The sequence below is a fragment of the Oncorhynchus masou genome, unplaced genomic scaffold, assembly GCF_036934945.1.
Source record: "Oncorhynchus masou masou isolate Uvic2021 unplaced genomic scaffold, UVic_Omas_1.1 unplaced_scaffold_13___fragment_6___debris, whole genome shotgun sequence".
NCBI lineage: Eukaryota > Metazoa > Chordata > Actinopteri > Salmoniformes > Salmonidae > Oncorhynchus > Oncorhynchus masou.
Genome location: NW_027016670.1, coordinates 182,639 through 209,961, shown reverse-complemented (window position 1 = coordinate 209,961; position 27,323 = coordinate 182,639). Strand labels below are relative to the sequence as shown.

Genomic DNA, 27,323 nt, shown 5'->3' with positions numbered 1-27,323 from the left:
CCTTTCCTTCCAGTTCTCTGCTGCCAACGACTGGAACGAACTGCAAAAATCACTGAAGCTGGAGACTCATATCTCCCTCACTAACTTTTAGCATCAGCTATCAGAGCAGCTTACCGATCGCTGCACCTGTACACAGCCCATCTGTAAATAGCACACCCAACTACCTCATCCCCATATTGTTATTTATTTTTTTGCTCTATTGCGCCCCAGTATCTCTACTTGCACATCATCATCTGCACATATATCACTCCAGTGTTTAATTGCTAAATTGTAATTACTTTGCCACTACGGCCTATTTATTGCCTTACCTCCCTAATCTTACTTCATTTGCACATGATGTATATAGATTTTTCTATTGTGTTATTGACTGTACGTTTGTTTATCCCACTTGTAACTCTTGTTTTTATCACACTACTTTGCTTTATCTTGGCTGGGTTGCAGTTGTAAATAAGAACTTGTTCTCAACTGGCCTGCCTGGTTAAAGGGGAGGGGTTACGACCTTTCAGCAGGACAATACCCTAAAACAAAAGGCCAAATCTACACGGGGGTTTCTAACCAAGAAGACAGTGAATGTTCCTGATCTGCACTGGGGTTTCTAACCAAGAAGACAGTGAATGCTCCTGATCTGCACTGGGGTTTCTAACCAAGAAGACAGTGAATGTTCCTGATCTACACGGGGGTTTCTAACCAAGAAGACAGTGAATGTTCCTGATCTACACTGGGGTTTCTAACCAAGAAGACAGTGAATGTTCCTGATCTACACTGGGGTTTCTAACCAAGAAGACAGTGAATGCTCCTGATCTACACTGGGGTCTCTAACCAAGAAGACAGTGAATGCTCCTAAGTGGCTGAGTTGCAGTTTTGACTTAAATCTACTTGGAAATCTATGGCAAGACATGAAAATGGTTGTCTAGCAAAGGTCAACAACCAATTTGACAGAGGTTGAAGAATTTTGAAAATAATAATGGGCAAATGTTGCACCATCCAGGTTTGGAAAGGTCTTAGAGACTGACACCTTTTTACCCCCAATTTCGTGATATCCACTTGACCTGGAAGCCAGCTACACCAGTGTGTCAGAGGAAACACCGTTCAACTGACCGAAGTCAGCCTGCAGGCACCAGGCCCACCACAAGGAGTCGCTAGAGCACGATGAGCCAAGTAAAGCCCCCTAACCCTCCCCTAACCCGGATGACACTGGGCCAATTGTGGACCGCCCTATGGGACACCAGGTCACAACCGGCTGTGACACAGCCTGAGATCGAACCGGATCTGTAGTGATGCTTCAAGCACTGAGAAACAGTGCCTTTGACGGCTTTGCCAATTGGCGTCAACTTGGAGGCCGTGAAAGGTTCTTCTGCCCGGCAGCCCTCGGGAGCTGGACCACACAGAGACGTATTTCAACCAGGAGGGAATGTGAAAAGCTTAATTAAAAATGTACAACACGTTTTAGCATCATTACCATCCTGGAGATCGTCATCCAGGGAGAAGTAATCCAGGGAGGTGTCACGAATATTACCGAAGGTGAATCCCCTTCTTGTTCGGGTGGCGCTCGGCGGTCGTCGTCGCCGGTCTACTAGCTATCACCAATCCGTTGTTCTGTGTTCCTTTGGTTTTGTCTGATTGGTATCACCTGTTTCTTGTTTGGTTGTTAGGGTAGGGCTATATATAGTTTGTTCAGCCCGCTTCTGTTTCGTGTGGGCTTGTTCGTCTGTTCTATGTTTGAGTGTATTTTGTCTGTATTTTGGGTTTCGCGCTGTCCGTTAATATTTCTGATCATTTGTTTTCCTACTTTTGTTCATGTTATTTTTCCGGGACATTAAAGCGTGTTTTTTCCCACATCTTTTGCTCTCTGCGCCTGACTCCACACCTCCTCACTCATGTGCCGTAACAGGAGGGTAAAATAGAGTCTTAGATGGGATTTACCATAAAATAGAGTCTTAGATGGGATTTACCATAAAATAGAGTCTTAGATGGGATTTACCATAAAATAGAGTCTTAGATCGGATTTATCATAAAATAGCCTTAGATGGGACTTACCATAAAATAGAGTCTTAGATCGGATTTATCATAAAATAGAGTCTTAGATTGGACTTACCATAAAATAGAGTCTTAGATTGGATTTACCATAAAATAGAGTCTTAGATGGGACATACCATAAAATAGAGTCTTAGATTGGACTTACCATAAAATAGAGTCTTAGATTGGACTTACCATAAAATAGAGTCTTAGATGGGACCTACCATAAAATAGAGTCTTAGATGGGACCTACCATAAAATAGAGTCTTAGATTGAATTTACCATAAAATAGAGTCTTAGATGGGATTTACCATAAAATAGAGTCTTGGGATGGACTTACCATAAAATAGAGTCTTAGATCGGACTTACCATAAAATAGAGTCTTAGATGGGACATACCATAAAATAGAGTCTTAGATTGGACTAACCATAAAATAGTCTTAGATGGGACTTACCATAAAATAGAGTCTTAGATCGGATTTATCATAAAATAGAGTCTTAGATGGGACATACCATAAAATAGAGTCTTAGATTGGATTTACCATAAAATAGAGTCTTAGATTGGACTTACCATAAAATAGAGTCTTAGATTGGACTTACCATAAAATAAAGTCTTAGATGGGATTTACCATAAAATAGAGTCTTGGGAGGGACTTACCATAAAATAGAGTCTTAGATCGGACTTTCCATTAATTAGAGTCTTAGATGGGACATACCATAAAATAGAGGCTTAGATGGGACCTACCATACAGTCTTACAGCTTGGATAGAATAGAACAGGCTGTTTCTTACCGGTGATCTGACACCCGTAGAGCTCCAAGCGCAGGGCGATGCCTGTCTTCCAGGTCTGGGGTCTGACGCGTACAAAGCGGGCCAGAACAGGCAGGGGGATCCGGTTCAGAACCACCTCGGTCGAGTCTGTGTTGGCATGGAACACCTGGGCACGGGAGAGAGACAAGGTCAATGAGACAGGTCCCGCTGGAAAAATGTGTTTTTTTCATTCTGATGTCCCCATTTTTTTCACTCAAATGAGAAAAGTGTGTGTGTGTGTGTGTGTGTGTGTGTGTGTGTGTGTGTGTGTGTGTGTGTGTGTGTGTGTGTGTGTGTGTGTGTGTGTGTGTGTGTGTGTGTGTGTGTGTGTGTGTGAGCTGATTGAGTTGCAGTCACCCTGAACCCCAGTGTACTACACCAGAGCTAGGTCCGGTTTTTATCGTATCGGATTAAAATGCATAGAAACAGAAGAAATAGAACGGGACTCCATCAATGATTCTATTTCTATGCATTTAAATCACATGACGAGCTCATATACCATATGTCCATCTCTTCCACCCAGAACTAGACGCGTGAGCCTTTGTCAGTTCTGTCTCGGGGGTTCAGGCCGGGGGAAAGAGGAGAACGGGAGAGGAAGGAATGTCCTACTCCACTGAACACAGACAGAACATGACCCTCACTAGGATCCAATGACACCGGGGCCAGCTGGCAGTCTGTGGTGGCCTGTGTTTTACTATGTTACCACCTTACTACAATATTAAAACAACTAAAATTAAGAGAAGACTTTTTGCTGGCCCTTGTAAAAAGGCAATTTTAAGGTTAGGGGTTAATTTAAGGTTAGGGTTAAGGTTAGGATTAAGGTTAGGGTTAAGGTTAGGGTTAGGTGTTAGGGTTAGGTGTTAGGGTTAGGTGTTAGGGTTAGGTGTTAGGTTTAGGGGCTAAGGTTAGGGTTAAGGTTAGGATTAAGGTTAGGATTAAGGTTAGGGTTAGGTGTTAGGGTTAGGGGTTAAGGTTAGGGTTAAGGTTAGGGTTAAGGTTAGGATTAAGGTTAGGGTTAGGTGTTAGGTTTAGGGGTTAAGGTTAGGGTTAAGGTTAGGGTTAAGGTTAGGATTAAGGTTAGGGTTAAGGTTTAGGGAAATAGGATTTTGAATGGGAATCAATTGTTGGTCCACAAAAAGACCTCTCAAATGTAGTAAGACATAGTTGTGTGTCTGTGTGTGTGTCTGTGTGTGTGTGTGTGTGTGTGTGTGTGTGTGTGTGTGTGTGTGTGTGTGTGTGTGTGTGTGTGTGTGTGTGTGTGTGTGTGTGTGTGTGTGTGTGTGTGTGTGTGTGTGTGTGTGTGTGTGTGTGTGTGTGTGTGTGTGTGTGTGTGTGTGTGTGTGTGAGTGTGTGTAGGTAAACAGATCTGCAGGTGTGTGTGTGTGTGTGTGTGTGTGTCTGTGTTTGTGCAGGTAAACAGATCTACAGGTGTGTGTGTGTGTGTGTGTGTGTGTGTGTGTGTGTGTGTGTGTGTGTGTGTGTGTGTGTGTGTGTGTGTGTGTGTGTGTGTGTGTGTGTAAACCGATCTAGAGAATATATCAGCCATACTGTGTTTGTGTTAGTTAGTTAGGGTGTTGGGGTGTTGGGGTGTTGGGGTGTTGGGGTGTTGGGGTGTTAGGGTGTTAGGGTGTTGGGGTGGAGCGAAAACTCTCAGATAAGGAAGTGAGAGGGTTGGAGGTTGAACCACAGTAAAGGTGTGCCTGAATGCAATTAGTACCATACTATATACAGGGTCAGTTAGTACCATACTATATACAGGGTCAGTTAGTACCATACTATATACAGGGTCAGTTAGTACCATACTATATACAGGGTCAGTTAGTACTATACTATATACAGGGTCAGTTAGTACCATACTATATACAGGGTCAGTTAATACCATACTATATACAGGGTCAGTTAATACCATACTATAGACAGGGTCAGTTAATACCATACTATATACAGGGTCAGTTAATACCATACTATATACAGGGTCAGTTAATACCATACTATATACAGGGTCAGTTAATACCATACTATAGACAGGGTCAGTTAATACCATACTATATACAGGGTCAGTTAATACCATACTATATACAGGGTCAGTTAATACCGTACTATATACAGGGTCAGTTAGTACCATACTATATACAGGGTCAGTTAATACCATACTATATACAGGGTCAGTTAATACCATACTATATACAGGGTCAGTTAATACCATACTATATACAGGGTCAGTTAATACCATACTATATACAGGGTCAGTTAGTACCATACTATATACAGGGTCAGTTAAAACCATACTATATACAGGGTCAGTTAATACCATACTATATACAGGGTCAGTTAATACCATACTATATACAGGGTCAGTTAATACCATACTATATACAGGGTCAGTTAATACCATACTATATACAGGGATACTGGAGTGATGGAGGTAGATATGTTTTGGGTGTCTGGAGTCTTCAACATTTTCCAGGCCTTTCTTTCACACTGCCTGATATCGATGTCTTGGATAGCAGAGAGCTCGGCCCCAGTGATATACCGACCTTCCATGCGATCCAGGGCGGTGCTTGTGCCACAGTGATATTACCGGCCTCCCATGCGATCCAGGGGCGGTGCCACAGTGATATACCGGCCTTCCATGCGATCCAGGGCGGTGCCACAGTGATATACCGGCCTTCCATGCGATCCAGGGCGGTGCCACAGTGATATACCGGCCTTCCATGCGATCCAGGGCGGTGCCACAGTGATATACCGGCCTCCCATGCGATCCAGGGCGGTGCCACAGTGATATACCGGCCTTCCATGCGATCCAGGGCGGTGCCACAGTGATATACCGGCCTTCCATGCGATCCAGGGGCGGTGCCACAGTGATATACCGGCCTTCCATGCGATCCAGGGCGGTGCCCCAGTGATATACCGGCCTCCCCTTCCATGCGATCCAGGCGGTGCCACAGTGATGCATCCAGTCAGACTCTCAGTGTAGAAGTTTTTTGAGGATTTGAGGGCACATGCCAAATTTGTTCAACCTCCTGAGGGGGAAGAGGCGCTGCTGCGTGTTTGGACCATTTTAAGGCTTTAGTGATTTGGACACCGAGGAACTTGAAGTTCCCGACCTGCTCCACTGCAGCACCGTCGATGAGGATGGGGACGTGCTCGCCCCCTCGTTTTCTGTAGTCAGCGATCAGCTCCTTTGTCTTACTGATATTTTTATTTATTTGACTAGGCAAGTCAGTTAAGAACAAATTCTTATTTTCAATGACGGCCTAGGAACAGTGGGTTAACTGCCTGTTCAGGGGCAGAACGACAGATTTGTACCTTGTCAGCTCGGTGATTTGAACTTGCAACCTTTCGGTTACTCGTCCAACGCTCTAACCACTAGGCTACCTTGAGGTCGATGTTGTTGTTATGGCACCACACTGAGAAGGTCTCTGACCTCCCCCCGGTAGGCTGTCACATCATCTCCGGTGATCAGTCCTACCACCGTTGTGCCGTCAGTACACTTGATGATTGAGTTGGAGGTGTGCGTGGCCACGCAGTCATGGGTGAACTGGGAGTACAGGAGAGGGCTGAGAACGCACCCTTGTTGGCTATGGTGTTGAACGCAGCATTCTCACATAGTTCTAGATGGGTGAGGGCACTATGGTGTTGAACGCTGAGCTGTAGTCAATGAACAGCATTCTCACTTAGTTATTCCTCTTGTCTAGATGGGTGAGGGCACTATGGTGTTGAACACTGAGCTGTAGTCAATGAACAGCATTCTCACATAGTTATTCCTCTTGTCTAGATGGGTGAGGGCAGTGTGGAGACCAACTAACATCTTCTTTTTGTCGGTTGGTTCGGTATGCAAATCGGTGTGGGTTCAGGGTGTCTGGGATGCTGGAGTTGATGTGAGCCCAAACCAGCCTCTCAAAGCACTTCCTGATTACAGATGTGAATCCTATCGGGCGGTCGTCACTGTGGCATGAAGGGACAGGAATGATGTCATTTTAAAACACATGGGGATTACAGACTTGGACAAGGACAGGGTGAAAATGACTGTGAATATGTTGGCCAGCTCTTCATGCTCTGAGAACGCGCCCTGAAATACTGTCGGGGCTCCACGGCCTTGTGGGTGTTGACCTCATTAAAGACCTTTCTCACGTCGGCTTCAGACAGCGAGATCTCCCCCAATCCTCTGGGTCGGTGACGGCCCTCACACCCGGCACGATGTTGTTGATGTGAAAGCATAAAATTTGTCTGGTAGAGAGTCATTGCTGGTCTTCCTCTGTAATCCATAATCGTCAGAACCTGTGTAATATGATTGCACATTATTCCTATATTGTCCTTTTGTTTGTTTTACGGAGGTCGTAGCCAGACTTGTTGTACTTGTTCCTGTTCTCGGCCTCAGGGTTGTGTGGGATAGCTCTGTGTGTGGTAGCTCTGTGTGTGGTAGTCTCAGGGTTGTGGGGTAGCTCTGTGTCTGGGGTAGCTCTGTGTGTGGTAGCTCTGTGTGTGGTAGCCTCAGGGTTGTCTGGGATAGCTCTGTGTGTGGTAGTCTCAGGGTTGTCTACTATAGCTCTGTGTGTGGTAGTCTCAGTGTTGTCTGGGATAGCTCTGTGTGGTAGCTCTGTGTGTGGTAGTCTCAGGGTTGTCTGGGGTAGCTCTGTGTGTGGTAGTTTCAGGGTTGTCTGGGATAGCTCTGTGTGTGGTAGTTTCAGGGTTGTCTGGGGTAGCTCTGTGTGTGGTAGTTTCAGGGTTGTCTGGGATAGCTCTGTGTGTGGTAGTTTCAGGGTTGTCTGGGGTAGCTCTGTGTGTGGTAGTCTCAGGGTTGTCTGGGGTAGGTCTGTGTGTGGTGGTTTCAGGGTTGTCTGGGGTAGCTCTGTGTGTGGTAGCTCTGTGTGTGGTAGCTCTGTGTGTGGTAGTCTCAGGGTTGTCTGGGTAGACTGTGTGTGGTAGCTCTGTGTGTGGTAGCTCTGTGTGTGGTGGTAGTCTGAGGGTTGTCTGGGATAGCTCTGTGTGTGGTAGCTCTGTGTGTGGTAGTCTCAGGGTTGTCTGGGATAGCTCTGTGTGTGGTAGTCTGAGGGTTGTCTGGGATAGCTCTGTGTGTGGTAGCTCTGTGTGTGGTAGTCTCAGGGTTGTCTGGGATAGCTCTGTGTGTGGTAGTCTCAGGGTTGTCTGGGATAGCTCTGTGTGTCCTGTCATCCAGGACTTCTACACCTGTTGTATTCAGCATTTCACTGTAAGGTCTACTACACCTGTTGTATTCAGCATTTCACTGTGAGGTCTACTACACCTGTTGTATTCAGCATTTCACTGTGAGGTCTACTCCACCTGTTGTATTCAGCATTTCACTGTGAGGTCTACTACACCTGTTGCATTCAGCATTTCACTGTAAGGTCTACTACACCTGTTGTATTCAGCATTTCACTGTGAGGTCTACTACACCTGTTGTATTCAGCATTTCACTGTGAGGTCTACTACACCTGTTGTATTCAGCATTTCACTGTGAGGTCTACTACACCTGTTGTGTTCAGCATTTCACTGTAAGGTCTACTACACCTGTTGTATTCAGCATTTCACTGTGAGGTCTACTACACCTGTTGTATTCAGCATTTCACTGTGAGGTCTACTACACCTGTTGTATTCAGCATTTCACTGTGAGGTCTACTACACCTGTTGTATTCAGCATTTCACTGTAAGGTCTACTCACTGTGAGGTCTAGTGTGTGTGTGTGTATAGTGTGTGTAGTGTGTATAGTGTGTGTGTGCGTGTATAGTGTGTGTAGTGTGTGTTTGTATAGTGTGTAGTGTGTGTGTGTGTGTGTGTATAGTGTGTGTAGTGTGTGTGTGTGTGTATAGTGTGTGTAGTGTGTATAGTGTGTGTGCGTGTGTAGTGTGTGTAGTGTGTATAGTGTGTGTGCGTGTGTAGTGTGTGTAGTGTGTGTGTATGTATAGTGTGTGTAGTGTGTATAGTGTGTGTAGTGTGTATAGTGTGTGTAGTGTGTATAGTGTGTGTGCGTGTGTAGTGTGTGTAGTGTGTGTGTGTGTATAGTGTGTGTAGTGTGTATAGTGTGTGTGCGTGTGTAGTGTGTGTAGTGTGTATAGTGTGTGTGTGTGTGTGTTCTACCTCATGCTAGCCAGGGGGCAGACCAGTGTCTGCTACATCTGTTGTATTCAGCATTTCACTGTAAGTCTACTCACTGTGAGGTCAAAGTGTGTGTGACACAACATGGCTGACCAGTGTGTGTAGTGTGTAAAATGTGTGTTGTGTGATAGTGTGTGTAGTGTGTATAGTGTGGAGGATGGGCACCATGACCAGTTGGCCCAACATGGCTGACCAGTTGGCCCAACGTGACTGACCAGTTGGCACAACATGACTGACCAGTTGACACAACATGGCTGACCAGTTGGCACAAAATGACTGACCAGTTGACACAACATGGCTGACCAGTTGACACAACATGACTGACCAGTTGACACAACATGGCTGACCAGTTGGCACAAAATGACTGACCAGTTGACACAAAATGACTGACCAGTCGACACAACATGACTGACCAGTTGACACAAAATGACTGACCAGTTAGCACAACATGGCTGACCAGTTGGCACAAAATGACTGACCAGTTGACACAACATGGCTGACCAGTTGCCCAACATGGCTGACCAGTTGGCCCAAAATGACTGACCAGTTGGCACAACATGACTGACCAGTTGACACAACATGGCTGACCAGTTGGCACAAAATGACTGACCAGTTGACACAACATGGCTGACCAGTTGACACAACATGACTGACCAGTTGACACAACATGGCTGACCAGTTGGCACAAAATGACTGACCAGTTGACACAAAATGACTGACCAGTTGACACAACATGACTGACCAGTTGACACAAAATTACTGACCAGTTAGCACAACATGGCTGACCAGTTGGCACAAAATGACTGACCAGTTGACACAACATGGCTGACCAGTTGACACAACATGGCTGACCAGTTGGCACAAAATGACTGACCAGTTGACACAACATGACTGACCAGTTGACACAACATGGCTGACCAGTTGACACAACATGGCTGACCAGTTGGCACAAAATGACTGACCAGTTGACACAACATGGCTGACCAGTTGGCACAACATGACTCGCAAAACAGTCGACTGAATCACACAAAATGGTCTGTTATTATGGCAGTGCATGACTTTCGTGTTCAACCTATTTTCAAAAGGCAGTTGAAAAATGAGCCACCTGTGGATGGCTGGATTGTCTGGCTGCTAGAGGGAGGAAAGGGAGAGGACAGGGGAGAGAGGGAAGAGGGAGGAGGGAGACAGAATGGAGAGGAGGGAGAGGACAGGGGAGAGAGGGAAGAGGGAGGAGGGAGACAGAATGGAGAGAAGGGAGAGGAGGGAGAGGACAGGGGAGAGAGGGAAGAGGGAGGAGGGAGACAGAATGGAGAGGAGGGAGAGGAGGGAGAGGACAGGGGAGAGAGGGAAGAGGGAGGAGGGAGACAGAATGGAGAGGAGGGAGAGGAAGGAGAGGACAGGGGAGAGAGAAGGGTCCAGAAATGGATTCTGAGATTCTGAGCGACATCGTGAGTGAGACAGTATATCTGTCAGAAAATATAGAACTTAAATCTTCAATTTCCTTAAAGCTTTGTTAGGAAATTATATAGGTCTCTCTCTGCTCTGTAACAGGTGAGAAGACACCCACTGTGGAACTCCTGGCTGATAGACTAGATGAGGAGAGGTTGAGCTGCCTGTCACACACCAGAACAGACACACACAGCTATTCCCTGCTTCTCTTCTCTTGCTTTCGTTCTGCCGGGTTTCTGTTGAAGCTGATGCCACCAGAGGAGACATGGTTCACTGCTTTGCAGAAGTCAGTATTCTTCCACTTTTTCCCCTCCCACCTCCTTTCCCCCTCGTCTCCCTCTTGTCTCTCTCTCTCATCATGGCCGGCTCCTTCCCCTCTCATTCCTCTTGCTTCACCCCCTCTCTCAGCATGGCCGGCTCCTTCCCCTCTCCTTCCTCTTGCTTCACCCCCTCTCTCAGCATGGCCGGCTCTTCCCCTCTCCTTCCTCTTGCTTCACCCCTCTCTCTCGGCATGGCCGGCGCCTTCCCCTCTTCTCCCTCTTGTCTCTCTCTCGGCATGGCTGGCGCCTACCCCTCTCCTCCCTCTTGCTTCACCCCCCCTCTCAATCTCTCTCTCTCTCTCTGTTTCCAGATGAAGATGTTAACAGTAGGAGCTGGTTCCAGCTGGCTGTCTCCAAGGTGCCGGGCTGGGGGACAGGAGGGGGACTGGGGGGAACAGCTCTGACACAGCCTGTTAAGATCCTGCATAGAGCCAGAGAACGTTCAGCCAGCCAGCCTGTAAGAGGCTGTTCCCCTGGGTCTGCCCTGCTGGGGGGAAATCTGATGATGTTGCTGAACTGAAGCCTGTCTCTAATCCAGCAGCACCCTGTCTGGTCTGTGTGAACCTGTGACCTCTCCTAGGTTATTGGAGAGACCAGTGGACGACCAGCAAGCCAACCAGCCAGCCAGCCAGCCAGTCACACAGCCTAGTGAGGCCCAGCCAACCAGCCAGCCAGCCAGCCAGCCAGCCAGCCAGCCAGTCACAACCAGCCAGCCAGCCAGCCAGCCAGTCAAATCAGCCAGCCAACCAGCCAGCCAACCAACCAGCCAACCAGCCAGCCAGCCAGCCTGCCAGCCAGCCAGCCAGCCAGCCAGCCAGCCAGCCAGCCAGCCAGTCACACAGTCTAGTGAGGCCCAGCCAACCAGCCAGCCAACCAGCCAGCCAGCCAGCCAACCAGCCAGCCAGCCAGCCAGCCAGCCAGTCACACAGTCTAGTGAGGCCCAGCCAACCAGCCAGCCAACCAGCCAGCCAGCCAACCAGCCAGCCAGCCAGCCAGCCAGCCAGTCACACAGTCCAACCAGCCCAGCCAGCCAAACAACCAGCCAGCCAGCCAGCCAGCCAGTCTTGTGCCAGCCCCAGCCAGCCAGCCAGTCAGACAGTCTAGTGAGGCCCAGCCAACCAGCCAGCCAACCAGCCAGCCAACCATTCAGCCAGCCAGCCAGCCAGTCACACAGCATAGTGAGGCCCAGCCAGCCAGCCAGCCAGCAAACCAGCCAGCCAGTCACACAGCCTAGTGAGGCCCAGCCAGCCAACCAGCCAACCAGCCAGCCAGCCAACCAGCCAGCCAGCCAGCCAGCCAGCCAAAGCCAGCCAACCAGCCAGCCAACCAGCCATCCAGCCAACCAGCCAGCCATGCTGCTGTCACTGGCAGAGAGGACCCTGTGCTAGGTTAAAGAAGGCCCCAGCCATGTTGTCCCTGTCCTAGGTTACCAGAGATGACCCTGTGCTAGGTTAAAGAAGGCCCCAGCCATGTTGTCCCTGTCCTAGGTTACCAGAGAGGACAGAGAAGTCCCCAGCCATGTTGTCCCTGTCCTAGGTTACCAGAGATGACCCTGTGCTAGGTTAAAGAAGGCCCCAGCCATGTTGTCCCTGTCCTAGGTTACCAGAGAGGACCCTGTGCTAGGTTAAAGAAGGCCCCAGCCATGTTGTCCCTGTCCTAGGTTACCAGAGATGACCCTGTGCTAGGTTAAAGAAGGCCCCAGCACATGTTGTCCCTGTCCTAGGTTACCAGAGATGACCCTGTGCTAGGTTAAAGAAGGCCCCAGCCATGTTGTCCCTGTCCTAGGTTACCAGAGATGACATGTGAGTTAAAAAGCCCCAGCCATGTTGTCACTGTCCTAGGTTACCAGAGATGGACAGAGAAAGGTCCCAGCCATGTTGTCCCTGTCCTAGGTTACCAGAAATGACCCTATGAGAAAGCCCCAGCCATGTTGTCACTGTCAGATTACCAGAGATGACTGTGCTAGTTAAAGAAGGCCCCAGCCATGTTGTCCCTGTCATGGGTTACCAGAGAGGACAGAGAAAGCCCCAGCCATGTTGTCACTGTCCTAGGTTACCAGAGATGACCCTGACAGGTTAAAAAGGCCCCAGCCATGTTGTCCCTGTCCTAGGTTACCAGAGATGACCCTGTGCTAGGTTAAAGAAGTCCCCAGCCATGTTGTCCCTGTCCTAGGTTACCAGAGATGATCCTGTGCTAGGTTAAAGAAGGCCCCAGCCATGTTGTCCCTGTCCTAGGTTACCAGAGATGACCCTGTGCTAGGTTAAAGAAGGCCCCAGCCATGTTGTCCCTGTCCTAGGTTACCAGAGATGAGGACAGTTAAAGAAGTCCCCAGCCATGTTGTCACTGTCCTAGGTTACCAGAGATGACCCTGTGCTAGGTTAAAGAAGGCCCCAGCCATGTTGTCCCTGTCCTAGGTTACCAGAGATGACCCTATGCTAGGTTAAAGAAGGCCCCAGCCATGTTGTCCCTGTCCTAGGTTACCAGAGATGACCCTGTGCTAGGTTAAAGAAGGCCCCAGCCATGTTGTCCCTGTCCTAGGTTACCAGAGATGACCCTGTGCTAGGTTAAAGAAGTCCCCAGCCATGTTGTCCCTGTCCTAGATTACCAGAGATGACCCTGTGCTAGGTTAAAGAAGGCCCCAGCCATGTTGTCCCTGTCCTAGGTTACCAGAGATGACCCTGTGCTAGGTTAAAGAAGGCCCCAGCCATGTTGTCCCTGTCCTAGGTTACCAGAGATGACCCTGTGCTAGGTTAAAGAAGGCCCCAGCCATGTTGTCACTGTCCTAGGTTACCAGAGATGACCCTGTGCTAGGTTAAAGAAGGCCCCAGCCATGTTGTCCCTGTCCTAGGTTACCAGAGATGACCCTGTGCTAGGTTAAAGAAGGCCCCAGCCATGTTGTCCCTGTCCTAGGTTACCAGAGATGACCCTATGCTAGGTTAAAGAAGTCCCCAGCCATGTTGTCCCTGTCCTAGGTTACCAGAGATGACCCTGTGCTAGGTTAAAGAAGTCCCCAGCCATGTTGTCCCTGTCCTAGGTTACCAGAGATGGACAGAGAAAGCCCCAGCCATGTTGTCCCTGTCCTAGGTTACCAGAGGTGACACAGGGTTATAATTCCCTAAAAAAGCTTTATGGAAATTGAAGATTAAGTTCTATATTTTCTGACAGATATACTGTCTCACTCACGATGTCGCTCACGGTGTAGCTCACGCTGTGCCTCGTGTACACACCTACAGTGGGGCAAAAAAGTATTTAGTCAGCCGCCAATTGTGCAAGTTCTCCCACTTAAAAAGATGTGAAGACTTAAAGAAAACATTGCCAACAAAGGGTATATAACATTGTATTGAGAAGAACTTCTATTATTGACCAAATACTTATTTTCCACCATAATTTGCAAATAAAATCATTAAAAATCCTACAATATGATTTTCTGGATTTTTTTCTTCTCATTTTGTCTGTCATAGTTGTAGTGTACCTATGATGAAAATTACAGGCCTCTCTCATCTTTTTAAGTGGGAGAACTTGCACAATTGGTGGCTGACTAAATACTTTTTTGCTCCACTGTATCTCTGTCACCATGTTATGAGTCAGGGAAGACCACACAACAGCACCCGAAGTAGAAGCTGAGAGAAAGTCTTTCTTCGTCCTAAAAGAGGAACAGAGTTGATGGAAATATTGACCATATCGTTCCATTTAGAAAGATGACACTTCTTCAATTCTAGAAACCATCCTCTCTCGGGAACTGAGAAATTACAGAACAGATGAGGAGAGAACGAGGTGTCGTCTACTGCCAACAACTCTGTTGTTCTTTTCCAGGCTCCATATTCCTGTTAACTTCATATGAAAGGTGCCCAGACGGAAATGGCCTGCTCCTCAGTCCCAGTATGCATATTATTAGTAGTATTGGATAGAAAACACTCTGAACTTTCTAAAACTGTTTGAATGATGTCTGTGAGTAAAATAGAACTCATATGAAAGGCAAAAACCTGAGAAAAATCCAAACAGGAAGTAGGAAATCTGAGGCTTGTAGGTTTTCAACTCAGCCCCTATTAAATATACAGTGGAATATTGGTTATGTTGCACTTCCTATGGCTTCCACTAGATGTCAACAGTTTTTAGAAACTTGTTTGAGGCTTCTACTGTGAAGTGAGGCCGAATTAGAGGGGAATGAGTCAGAGGTCTGGCAGAGAGCCACGCGCTGGTCACGCGCATTTCACATGAGGGAGCTGCGTTCCTTTGCTTTTCTACAGGAATTCTCCGGTCGGAACGTAATTGAAGATTTATGATAAAAACATCCTAAAGATTGATTCTATACTTAGTTTGACAAGTTTCTACGATGGAATAGAACTTTTTGAACTTTTTGTCCGACGTTCGACTGGAACGCGCTTGGTTTGTGAACTAAACGCCTTAACAAAAGAAGCTATTTGGACATAAACTATGAACTTTATCAAACAAATCAAACATTTATGGTGGAACTGGGATTCCTGGGAGTGCATTCTGATGAAGATCATCAAAGGTAAGTGAATATTTATAATGTTATTTCTGATTTCTGTTGACTCCAACATGGTGGATCTATTTTTTTTTCTGAGCGCCGTTCTCAGATTATTGCATGGTTTGCTTTTTCCGTAAAGATTTTTCGCAATCTGACACAGCATTAAGGAGAAGTTTATCTATAGTTCCATGCTTAACTTTTTTTCTCTCTCTCTCTCTCTCTCTCTCTCTCTCTCTCTCTCTGTCTCTCTCTCTCTCTCTCTCTCTCTCTCTCTCTCTCTCTCTCTCTCTCTAACCATATGGTTCAATATAACATAGCTTTAATGGCATTTTTAGCTATGTTACAAATCAACATAATGTTCTGTGACAATGGCTGTGTTTCTAGAGACTTTCTGTCACATGGATGGATGTAAGGAGAAATGTGTGTGTGCGTGTGTATGTGTGCGTGTGTGAAGCCTGTTTCACAATAAATCCTGTAACAGCCAGTAAAGAGCAGCATTAGTCCAACGAACAGCCGTTCATTTTGGCTGTCACCTCCAAGCACCAAAAACGTTTTATATTTTGTTACAAAATAACTTTTGTAAAAACAACATAAATTGCCCTGCCTCCGCTCTGATTGCTTTCTCATATGTCTTTCTTGGGAAAAAATGGATCGCAGCTTAGGGAGGAGAGAGGGGGAGGGGGTAGAGGGGAGGGGGAGGAGAGATCCAGGAAGGAAGAGGAGAGGAGCAGAGGAGAGGTTGAAGGAGGAGGAAGGGGGAGGAGAGGAGGAGGATAGAGAGATCCAGGAAGGAAGAGGAGAGGAGGAGAGGATGAGGGAGGAGGAAGGGGGAGGAGTGTAGAGAGATGTAGGAAGGAGGATGGAGGAAGGAGAGAAGGAAGGAAGAGGAGAGGAGGAGAGGATGAGGGAGGAGGAAGGGGGATTCAGAGATGTAGGAAGGAGGAGAGGAGGAGGAGGAGGATAGAGATTCGGGAAGGAAGGGAGAGGAGGAGAGGATGAGGGAAGAGGAAGGGGGAGGAGTGTAGAGAGATGTAGGAAGGAGGAAGGAGGAGGAGAGGAGGAGGATAGAGAGATTCAGGAAGGAAGAGGAGAGGAGGAGAGGATGAGGGAGGAGGAAGGGGGAGGAGTGTAGAGAGATGTAGGAAGGAGGAAGGAGGAGGGAAGGAGGAGAGAGATCCAGGAAGGAAGAGGAGAAGAGGAGAGGATGAGGGAGGAGGAAGGGGGAGGATTAGAGAGATGGAGGAAGGAAGGAGGAGGAGAGGAGGAGGATAGAGAGATTCAGGAAGGAAGAGGGTGAAGATGACTTGGCTCAAGCTAGTCACAGACCACTATAAAACACTGAAAAGATGTAGAAGAGAAGAAGAGATAGATATAGAATGATTGAAGATATAGAATGTTTAAGAGATGAGAAGAAGAGATAGATATAGAATGTGTAGAAGAGAAGAAGAGGATCAGCATTTGTGGGTTTGATTACAGGCTCAAAATGGCCAGAAACAAAGAACTTTCTTCTGAAACTCGTCAGTCTATTCTTGTTCTGAGAAAAGAAGGCTATTTCTTGTGAGAAATTGCCAAGAAACTGAAGATCTCGTACAACGCTGTGTACTACTCCCTTCACAGAACAACACAAACTGTCTCTACCCAGAATAGAAAGAGGAGTGGGAGGCCCCGGTGCACAACTGAGCAAGATGCATTAGAGTGTCTAGTTTGAGAAACAGACGCCTCACAAGTCCTCAACTGACAGCTTCATTAAATAGTACCCCCAAAACACCAGTCTCAACGTCAACAGTGAAGAGGCGACTCCGGGATGCTGGCCTTCTAGGCAGAGTTCCTCTGTCCAGTGTCTGTGTTCTTTTGCCCATCTTAAAACTTCTTAGGGGGCACTATTTTGACGTCCGGATGAAAAGCGTGCCCAGACGAAACTGCCTGTTACTCAGGCCCAGACACTAGGATATGCATATTATTAGTAGATTTGGATAGAAAACACTCTGAAGTTTCTAAACCTGTTTGAATGATGTCTGTGAGTATAACAGAACTCATATGGCAGGCAAAAACCTGAGAAAATCCAACCAGGAAGTGGGAAATCTGAGGTCTTTAGTTTTTCAAGTGATTGCCTATCCAATATACAGTGTCTATGGGGTCATATTGCACTTCCTAAGGCTTCCACTAGATGTCAACAGTCTTTAGAACCTTGTTTCAGGCTTCTATTGTGAAGGGGGAGCGAATAAGAGCTGTTTGAATCAGAGGTCTGGCAGAATGCCATGAGCTAATTCATGCGCGTAAGAGCTGTTTGACTAAGAGGTCTGGCAGAATGCCATGAGCTAAGTCACACGTGTGGAGGTGAGCGCGAGCTCCGTTCCTTTTCATTTCTACAAACAAGGAATTGTCCGGTTGGAATATTATTGAAGATTTATGATAAAAACATCCTAAAGATTGATTATATACATCGTTTGACATGTTTTATACAAACTGTAATGGAACTTTTGTTTACTTTTCGTCTGGACTTAGTGCCTGCGCATTGTGCATTTTGGATTACTGGACTAAAAGCACGAACAAAAAGGAGATATTTGGACATAAATTATGGACTTTATCGAACAAAACAAACATTTATTGTCTAACATGGAGACCTGGGAGTGCCATCTGATGAAGATCATCAAAGGTTAGTGATTAATATTAATCGTATCTTAGATCAATTTATGACTGTGACGGATGTTTGTTTGAGGCACTGACCTAACATATTCGCATGGTGTGCTGAGTGATGAAGTCTTGTGCCATCTGATGAAGATCATCAAAGGTTAGTGATTTTTTCATTACAACTGGAAAATGTCTGCCAAGAAGGCCAGCATCTCAGCAGAGTCGCATCTTCACTGTTGACGTTGAGAATGGTGTTTTTCTTATGTTATTTTAATGGATAAAAATGCGCTTTCTTTCAAAGACAAGGACATTTCTAAGTGACCCCAAACTTTTGAACGGTAGTGCGTATATCTCCCCCTGTCATAGGGCTAGCTAGTCTCTGCAGGATAGACTTAATATATATCTTCCCTTGTCAGAGGGACAGCAAGCCTCTGCAAGATATTCTTAATATATATCTCCCCCTGTCAGAGGGCTAGCTAGTCTCTACAGGATAGACTTAATATATATCTCCCCCTGTCAGAGGGACAGCTAGCCTCTGCAGGATAGACTTAATATATATCTCCCCCTGTCATAGGGCTAGCTAGTCTCTGCAGGATAGACTTAATATATATCTCCCTGTCAGAGGGCAGCTAGCCTCTGCAGGATAGACTTAATATATATCTCCCTGTCAGAGGGACAGCTAGCCTCTGCAGGATAGACTTAGTATATATATCTCCCCCTGTCAGAGGGACAGCTAGTCTCTGCAGGATAGACTTAATATATATCTTGGTGCTCTGGGAGAGGACAGAGGCTTTGCAGGGACACTTGGTGCTCTGGGAGAGGACTAGAGGCTTTGTAGGACACTTGGTGCTCTAGGCAGGATAGAGGCTTAATGGGACACTTGGTGCTCTGGGAGAGGACTAGAGGCTTTGTAGGACACTAGGTGCTCTGGGAGAGGACTAGAGGCTTTGTGGGACACTTGGTGCTCTGGGAGAGGACTAGAGGCTTTGTAGGACACTTGGTTCTCTAGGAGAGGACTAGAGGCTTTGTAGGACACTTGGTGCTCTGGGAGAGGACTAGAGGCTTTGTAGGACACTTGGTGCTTTGGGAGAGGACTAGAGGCTTTGTAGGACACTTGGTGCTCTGGGAGAGGACTAGAGGCTTTGTGGGACACTTGGTTCTCTAGGAGAGGACTAGAGGCTTTGTAGGACACTTGGTTCTCTAGGAGAGGACTAGAGGCTTTGTAGGACGCTTGGTGCTCTAGGAGAGGACTAGAGGCTTTGTAGGACACTTGGTGCTTTGGGAGAGGACTAGAGGCTTTGTAGGACACTTGGTGCTCTGGGAGAGGACTAGAGGCTTTGTGGGACACTTGGTTCTCTAGGAGAGGACTAGAGGCTTTGTGGGACACTTGGTGCTCTGTGAGAGGACTAGAGGCTTTGTGGGACACTTGGTGCTCTGGGAGAGGACTAGAGGCTTTGTAGGACACTTGGTTCTCTGGGAGAGGACTAGAGGCTTTGTGGGACACTTGGTGCTCTGTGAGAGGACTAGAGGCTTTGTGGGACACTTGGTGCTCTGGGAGAGGACTAGAGGCTTTGTAGGACACTTGGTGCTCTGGGAGAGGACTAGAGGCTTTGTAGGACACTTGGTGCTCTGGGAGAGGACTAGAGGCTTTGTAGGACACTTGGTGGTTTGGGAGAGGACTAGAGGCTTTGTGGGACACTTGGTGCTCTGGGAGAGGACTAGCGGCTTTGTAGGACACTTGGTGCTCTGGGAGAGCTTTCATGGCTTGTCTGTGTCTTTGGTTTCTTCCTGCAGCATTGGATCTGAATGAAACTGAGGGCTTGTCAAAGGCAGGACGTGGAATACATTACAGCCGGGCCATCCCAGAGGCCTCTCTGTGTGTGATGGATATGCCATGTACAACCACAGGACAAACACACACACCCACTAACAGGGAGGAGAGGGAGAGGGAGAGGGAGAGGGGGGGAGGGGAGAGGGAGAGGGAGAGGGAGAGGGAGAGGGAGAGGGAAAAACCTACCTCTCCTCTCCTTTCCTCTCCGGGACCAACAACAGCTCTACTAGCACAGTAGCCTCACAGTCCCATGCTCTGTGTCTGTGTCTGTTTGTGTCTGTTTGTGTGTATTGTACAGGCGATAGTGACAGCTCCCACAGTGGGATGATTCGTTCTGGTCTGTCAGGTAACCTTGTTCTGGTCTGTACCTTGTTCTGGTCTGTCAGGTAACCTTGTTCTGGTCTGTCAGGTAACCTTGTTCTGGTCTGTCAGATAAACTTGTTCTGGTCTGTCAGGTAACCTTGTTCTTTTCTGTACCTTGTTTTGGCCTGTCAGGTAACCTTGTTCTGGTCTGTACCTTGTTCTGGTCTGTCAGGTAACCTTGTTCTGGTCTCAGGTAACCTTGTTCTGGTCTGTCAGGTAACCTTGTTCTGGTCTGCACCTTGTTCTGGTCTGTCAGGTAACCTTGTTCTGTTCTGTCTCAGCGTGTCTCAGCGTGTCTAAGCCTCCGTGTGTCTCAGCATGTCTCAGCGTGTCTCACCTTGTCTCAGCGTGTCGTGTCAGCGTGTCTCTTGTTCTGTCTCAGCGTGTCTCAGCGTGTCTCAGCGTGTCTCAGCGTGTTTCAGCGTGTCGTCAGCGTGTCTCAGCGTGTCTCAGCGTGTCTCAGCGTGTCTCTGTGTGTCTCAGCGTGTCTCCGTGTGTCTCAGCGTGTCTCAGTGTGTTTCAGCGTGTCTCAGCGTGTCTCAGCGTGTCTCAGCGTGTCTCTGTGTGTCTCAGCGTGTCTCCGTGTGTCTCAGCGTGTCTCAGTGTGTTTCAGCGTGTCTCAGCGTGTCTCAGCGTGTCTCAGCGTGTGTCTCAGCGTGTCTCAGCGTGTCTCAGTGTGTTTCAGCGTGTCTCAGCGTGTCTCAGCGTGTGTCTCAGCGTGTCTCAGTGTGTTTCAGCGTGTCTCAGCGTGTCTCAGCGTGTTTCAGCGTGTCTCAGCGTGTTCAGCGTTTCTCAGCGTGTGTGTCTCAGCGTGTCTCAGTGTGTCTCAGCGTGTCTCAGCGTGTCTCAGTGTGTTTCAGCGTGTCTCAGCGTGTCTCAGCGTGTCTCAGTGTCTCAGCGTGTCTCAGCGTGTCTCTGTGTGTCTCAGCGTGTCTCAGTGTGTCTCAGCGTGTCTCAGTGTTTCAGCGTGTCTCAGCGTGTCTCAGCGTGTCTCCGTGTCTCAGCATGTCTCAGCGTGTCTCAGCTTGTCTCGTGTGTCTCAGCGTGTCTCAGCGTGTCTCCGTGTCTCAGCATGTCTCAGCGTGTCTCAGCTTGTCTCAGTGTGTCTCAGCGTGTCTCAGCGTGTCTCAGCGTGTCTCAGTGTGTTCAGCGTGTCTCAGCGTGTCTCAGCGTGTCTCAGTGTGTTTCAGCGTGTCTCAGCATGTCTCAGCGTGTCTCAGCGTGTTTCAGGTGTCTCAGTGTGTCTCAGCGTGTCTCAGCGTGTCTCAGTGTGTCTCAGCGTGTCTCAGCGTGTCTCAGTGTGTCTCAGCGTGTCTCAGTGTGTCTCAGTGTGTCTCAGCGTGTCTCAGCGTGTCTCCGTGTGTCTCAGCATGTCTCAGCGTGTCTCAGCTTGTCTCAGTGTGTCTCAGCGTGTGTCAGCGTGTCTCCAGTGTGTCTCAGTGTGTCTCAGTGTGTCTCAGCGTGTCTCAGTGTGTGTGTCTCAGCGTGTCTCAGCGTGTTTCAGCGTGTCTCAGTGTGTTTCAGCGTGTCTCAGCGTGTCTCAGCGTGCAGTGTCTCAGCGTGTCTCAGCGTGTCTCAGTGTGTCTCAGTGTGTCTCAGCGTGTCTCAGCGTGTCTCAGCGTGTCTCAGTGTGTTTCAGCGTGTCTCAGCGTGTCTCAGCGTGTCTCAGCGTGTCTCAGCGTGTCTCAGCGTGTCTCAGCGTGTCTGTGTCTCAGCGTGTCTCAGTGTGTTTCAGCGTGTCTCAGCGTGTCTCCGTGTGTCTCAGCATGTCTCAGCGTGTCTCAGCTTGTCTCAGTGTGTCTCAGCGTGTCTCAGCGTGTCTCCGTGTGTCTCAGCATGTCTCAGCGTGTCTCAGCTTGTCTCAGTGTCTCAGCGTGTCTCAGCGTGTCTCCGTGTGTCTCAGCGTGTCTCAGTGTGTCTCAGCGTGTCTCAGTGTGTCAGCGTGTCTCAGCGTGTCTCAGTGTGTTTCAGCGTGTCTCAGCATGTCTCAGCGTGTCTCAGCGTGTCTCAGCGTGCAGTGTGTCTCAGCGTGTCTCAGCATGTCTCAGCGTGTCTCAGCGTGTTTCAGGGTGTCTCCAGTGTGTCTCAGCGTCTCAGTCTCAGCGTGTCTCAGCGTGTCTCAGTGTGTTTCAGCGTGTCTCAGCGTGTCTCAGTGTGTTTCAGCGTGTCTCAGCGTGTCTCAGCGTGTCTCCGTGTGTCTCCGTGTCCTACCTTGTGGTTCTTGCCGTATCGGTAGACCATCCAGTCCTCTCCGTTGGTGCTGACCTCCAGCTTAAAGGTGATGACGTAGTAGGACTTCTGGGTCTCCTTGGACACCGCTCCCTGGGTAGCGATACCCGTCAACACCTTCAGGACATGGAGATCCACCTGGGGGAGACAAGGACACATTTAATTCAGTTTATGTACATTACAAGTTGCCAACTTCAAACCACAGCACTGAGAGAGAGAGAGAGAGAGATCAGAGATCAGAGATCATTTCAGTCCATCAGCCTCAGTTCTGAGTCTCTCTCTCTCTCTCTCTCTCTCTCTCTCTCTCTCTCTCTCTCTCTCTCTCTGTCTCTCTGTCTCTGTCTGTCTCTCTCTCTCTCTCTCTCTCTCTCTCTCTCTCTCTCTCTCTCTCTCTATCTCACTCTCATTCTCTTTGATTGATAGAACTCATTATATCTTCTCTGCACACAATAACGATAATCACGATAATAATCATCCAATTCTGCTCTGATAATGCTATGTGGAATAGAAACACTACCAGGGTCTATACTGGAATATAAATACTACCAGAGTCTATACTGGAATAGGAACACCACCAGGGTCTATACTGGAATAGGAACACCACCTGGGCCTATAATGGGAATAGGAACACTACCAGGGTCTATACTGGAATAGGAACACCACCAGGGTCTACACTGGAATAGAAACAATACCAGGGTCTATAATGGGAATAGGAACACTACCAGGGTCTATACTGTAATAGAAACACTACCAGGGTCTATACTGGAGTAGGAACACCACCAGGATCTACACTGGAATACAAACAATACCAGGGTCTATAATGGGAATAGGAACACTACCAGGGTCTATACTGTAATAGAAACACTACCAGGGTCTATAACGGGAATAGAAACACTACCAGGGTCTATACTGGAATAGGAACACTACCAGGGTCAATACTGGGAATAGGAACACCACCAGGGTCTATACTGGGAATAGAAACACTACCAGGGTCTATACTGGAATAGGAACACTACCAGGGTCAATAATGGGAATAGGAACACCTGGGCCTATACTGGGATAGGGTCAGGGTCTATAATGGGAATTTGAACACTACCAGGGTCTATACTGGATATTAGATGTGTAGAGAGGAGAGGAGAGGAGAGGGAGAGGAGAGGAGATTAAGGGAGGGAGATTAGAGGACGGGAGAGGAGAGGAGATTAGAGGAGAGGAGATTAGGGGAGGGGAGATGAGAGCAGATTAGATGAGAGGAGAGGAAGGGGAGAGGAGATTAGATGAGAGGAGAGGAAGGGGAGAGGAGAGGAGATTAGATGAGAGGAGAGGAGAGGAGAGGAAAGGAGAGGAAAGGACATTAGAGGAGAGGAGATTATAGGAAAGGAGATTAGAGGAGGGGAGAGGAGAGGAGAGGAGACAAGAGGACACAAGAGGACACAAGAGGAGAGGGGCCTCGCCTCACCTCCTTCTCATCATCAGGCGGCGCCCGCCCAGGAGGACAAAACGGAACACGGAGAGAATCGTTTCAAATGGCTTGTATAGTGCACAACCTTTGGGTCCTTGTCAAAAGTCATGCAATATATAGCGAATAGGCGTGCCTTTTGAGGTGCACACATGGAATCAGAATCAGCTGCCTACTCTCTGCCGTGAGACACGGAGGATTCTAGAACATCTGATAATGAATAGTGATGAAGAGAAGTGAGAGGGCGAGAAAATCAAATCAAATCAAATTGTATTGGTCACATACCCATATTTAGCAGACGTTATTTTGCGTGTAGTGAATATAATACAGTATATACAGATGAGATGAGTAAAGCAGTGTGTTAACATTATTAAAGTGACCAGTGTTCCATTATTAAAGTGACCAGTGTTGACCAGTGTTCCATTATTAAAGTGACTAGTGTTCCATTATTAAAGTGACCAGTGTTCCATTATTAAAGTGACCAGTGTTCCATTATGAAAGTGACCAGTGTTCCATTATTAAAGTGACCAGTGTTCCATTATTAAAGTGACCAGTGTTCCATTATTAAAGTGACTAGTGTTCCATTATTAAAGTGACCAGTGTTCCATTATTAAAGTGACCAGTGTTCCATTATGAAAGTGACCAGTGTTCCATTATTAAAGTGACTAGTGTTCCATTATTAAAGTGACTAGTGATCTTAAGTCTATATGTACATAGGGCAGCAGCCTCTAAGGTGCAGGGTTGAGTAACCAGGTGGAAGCCGGCTACTGATGGCTATTTAACAGTCTGAGAGCCCTGGCGTAGAGGTGCCAGGAAAATAACCTCTCCCTCAACATCAACAAAGCTTTAAGTTCTGTGGTGTACATATAACTGACGATATGACAATCCACACAGACAGTGTGATGAAGAAGGCGCAACAGTGCCTCTTCAACCTCAGGAGGCTGAAGAAGTTTGGCTTGTCACCTAAAACCCTGACAAACTTTTGAGAGCATCCTGTCGGGCTGTATCACAGCCTGGTACGGCAGCTGCTCCGCCCATAACTGTAAGGCTCTCCAGAGGGTAGTGAGGTCTGCACAACGCATCACCGGGGGCAAACTACCTGTCCTCCAGGACACCTACACCATCCGATGTCACGGGAAGGCCAAAAAGATCAAGGACCACAACCACCCGAGCCACTGCCTGTTCACCCCGCTATCATCCAGAAGGCGAGGTCAGTACAGGTGCATTGAAGCTGGGACCGAAAGTCTGAAAAACAGCTTATATCTTAAAGCCATCAGACTGTTAATTAGCCACCACTAGCCGGCTACCACCCGGTTACTCAACCCTGAACCATAGAGGCTGCTGCCCCATATACATAAACTGCACATAGAATCACTATTCACTTTAATAATGTGTGCATACTGCTTTACTCATTTCATATGTATATACTGTATTCTATTCTACTGCATTTAAGTCAAATTCTCTCCAACATTGCTCATCCTAATATTTATTTGTTTCTTAATTCCATTACTTTGATATTAGATTTGTGTGTATTGTTGTGAATTGTTAGGATACTACTGCACTGTTGGAGCTAGGAACACAAGCATTTCACTACACCCACAATAACATCTGCTAAATATGTGTTTGACCAATAACATCTGCTAAATATGTGTTTGACCAATCAAATTTGATTTTGACATTTTTATTTGGTTTCACACACAAGAACCAAGAACCATGGTGGATGATATAGAGAGATTATAGAGAAAACAGACCCACTGGTTGCCCTCTAGGTTACAGAGAGCTGGTAGCCGCATCCACCACACTACCAGGTGTGAAACAGGGACTAGATCAGACATAACCTAATCTATTAATTTAATCAACACAGGAACATTTTACATTTGGTTAGAAATAAGTAAAGACATGATCTCAAGAGAGAAATGTCCTCCCTCTATATAATCCTTATACTTTAATAAAGATAATTTCTCCATCCTAGAAAAGGAGATCAACCATTTCCAGGCCCAGGGACATAGTCTGTGGTGACCTAGCAACAGTCTGTGGTGACCTAGCAACATTCTGTGGTGACCGTCTGTGGTGACCTAGCAACAGTCTGTGGTGACCTAGCAACATTCTGTGGTGACCTAGCAACAGTCTGTGGTGACCTAGCAACACCAGAACTGGACCAGAACCTGACACTCTCAACAAACACAGGGGGACAAACACCTACCTGGAGGTGACAGCATTCCCTCCCCCAGATGCAAGTAAGCAACAAAACCGGGTCACAAATTCCTGTCATACCTAAACCCAGAGTCTCTCAGAGTGTTCACAGTCAGCCCACTAACAACCCTATCACACGACAGCAAAATCACAGCCTACTTGAACAGAGCAATACCATATACCAGAAGTCCAGCAAGCTGCATGCTATCAAGAAAGGCGATAGAAGTAAGGAAGATAGTGTAGAAACAAAAGAACAACAAATCCCCGCTAGACAACTTCCTGGACAAAATGTTTCCCTGAAATAGTGAAGGTGTAAACTGAGCAGTAGAAAGCCTGCACAGTGTATGTGACATATCAGCTGACATATCACATTTAAAAAATAACAGCAATGAGAAATGGTTTGATGAAGAGTTCAAAAACCTAAGAAAGAAATTGACAAACCAACACAAATCCAATCCAACCAAAAAAACACAGACCTAGAAAACCGGAATATACAATCCATTTGGAAAGTATTCAAACCACTTTTTCCACATTTTGATACGTTACAACCTTTGAGAACATTTTATCAAAATTATAACAAATAAAAAAGCTGAAATATCATCGACAGTTATTTTTCAGGTCTCTCCAGAGATGTTCGATCAGGTTCAAGTTTGGGCTCTGCCTGGGCCACTCAAAGACTTGTCCCGAAGCCACTCCTGCGTTGTCTTGGCTGTGTGCTTAGGGTCGTTGTCCTGCTGTAAGGTGAAACTTCGCCCCAGTCTGAGGTCCTGAGCACTCTGGAGCAGGTTTTCATCAAGGATCTCTGTGTCCTTTCTCTGTTCATCTTTCCCTTGATCCTACCAGTCTCCCAGTCCCTACAGCTGAAAAACATTCCCACAGCAGGATGCTGTCACCACCATGCTTCACCATAGGGATGGTTTCCTCCAGACGTAACCCTTGGCATTCAGGCCAAAGAGTTCAATCTTGGTTTCATCAGACCAGAGAATCTTGTTTCTCATGGTCTGAGAGTTCTATAGGTGGCTTTTGGCAAAATCCAAGCGGGCTGTCGTGTGCCTTTTACTGAGGAGTTTGCATTTTATTGCATTTTATTGCATGACATAAGTATTTGATCACCTACCAAAATTCCGGCTCTCACAGACCTGTTAGTTTTTCTTTAAGAAACCCTCCTGTTCTCCACTCATTACCTGTATTAACTGCACCTGTTTGAACTCGTTACCTGCATAAAAGACACCTGTCCACACACTCAATCAAACAGACTCCAACCTCTCCACAATGGCAAGACCAGAGAGGGTGTAAGGACATCAGGGATAAAATTGTAGACATGTACAAGGCTGGGATGGGCTACAGGACAATAGGCAAGCAGCTTGGTGAGAAGGCAACAACTGTTGGCGCAATTATTAGAAATTGGAAGAAGTTAAAGA

The 27,323-nt window shown here is 47.2% G+C and overlaps 1 pseudogene; it reads right to left on the bottom strand.

Moving 5' to 3' along the window:
• The window catches only part of LOC135539014 (neuropilin-2-like), a 227,318-nt pseudogene that overhangs the window by 145,030 nt on the left and 54,965 nt on the right, over positions 1–27,323 (bottom strand).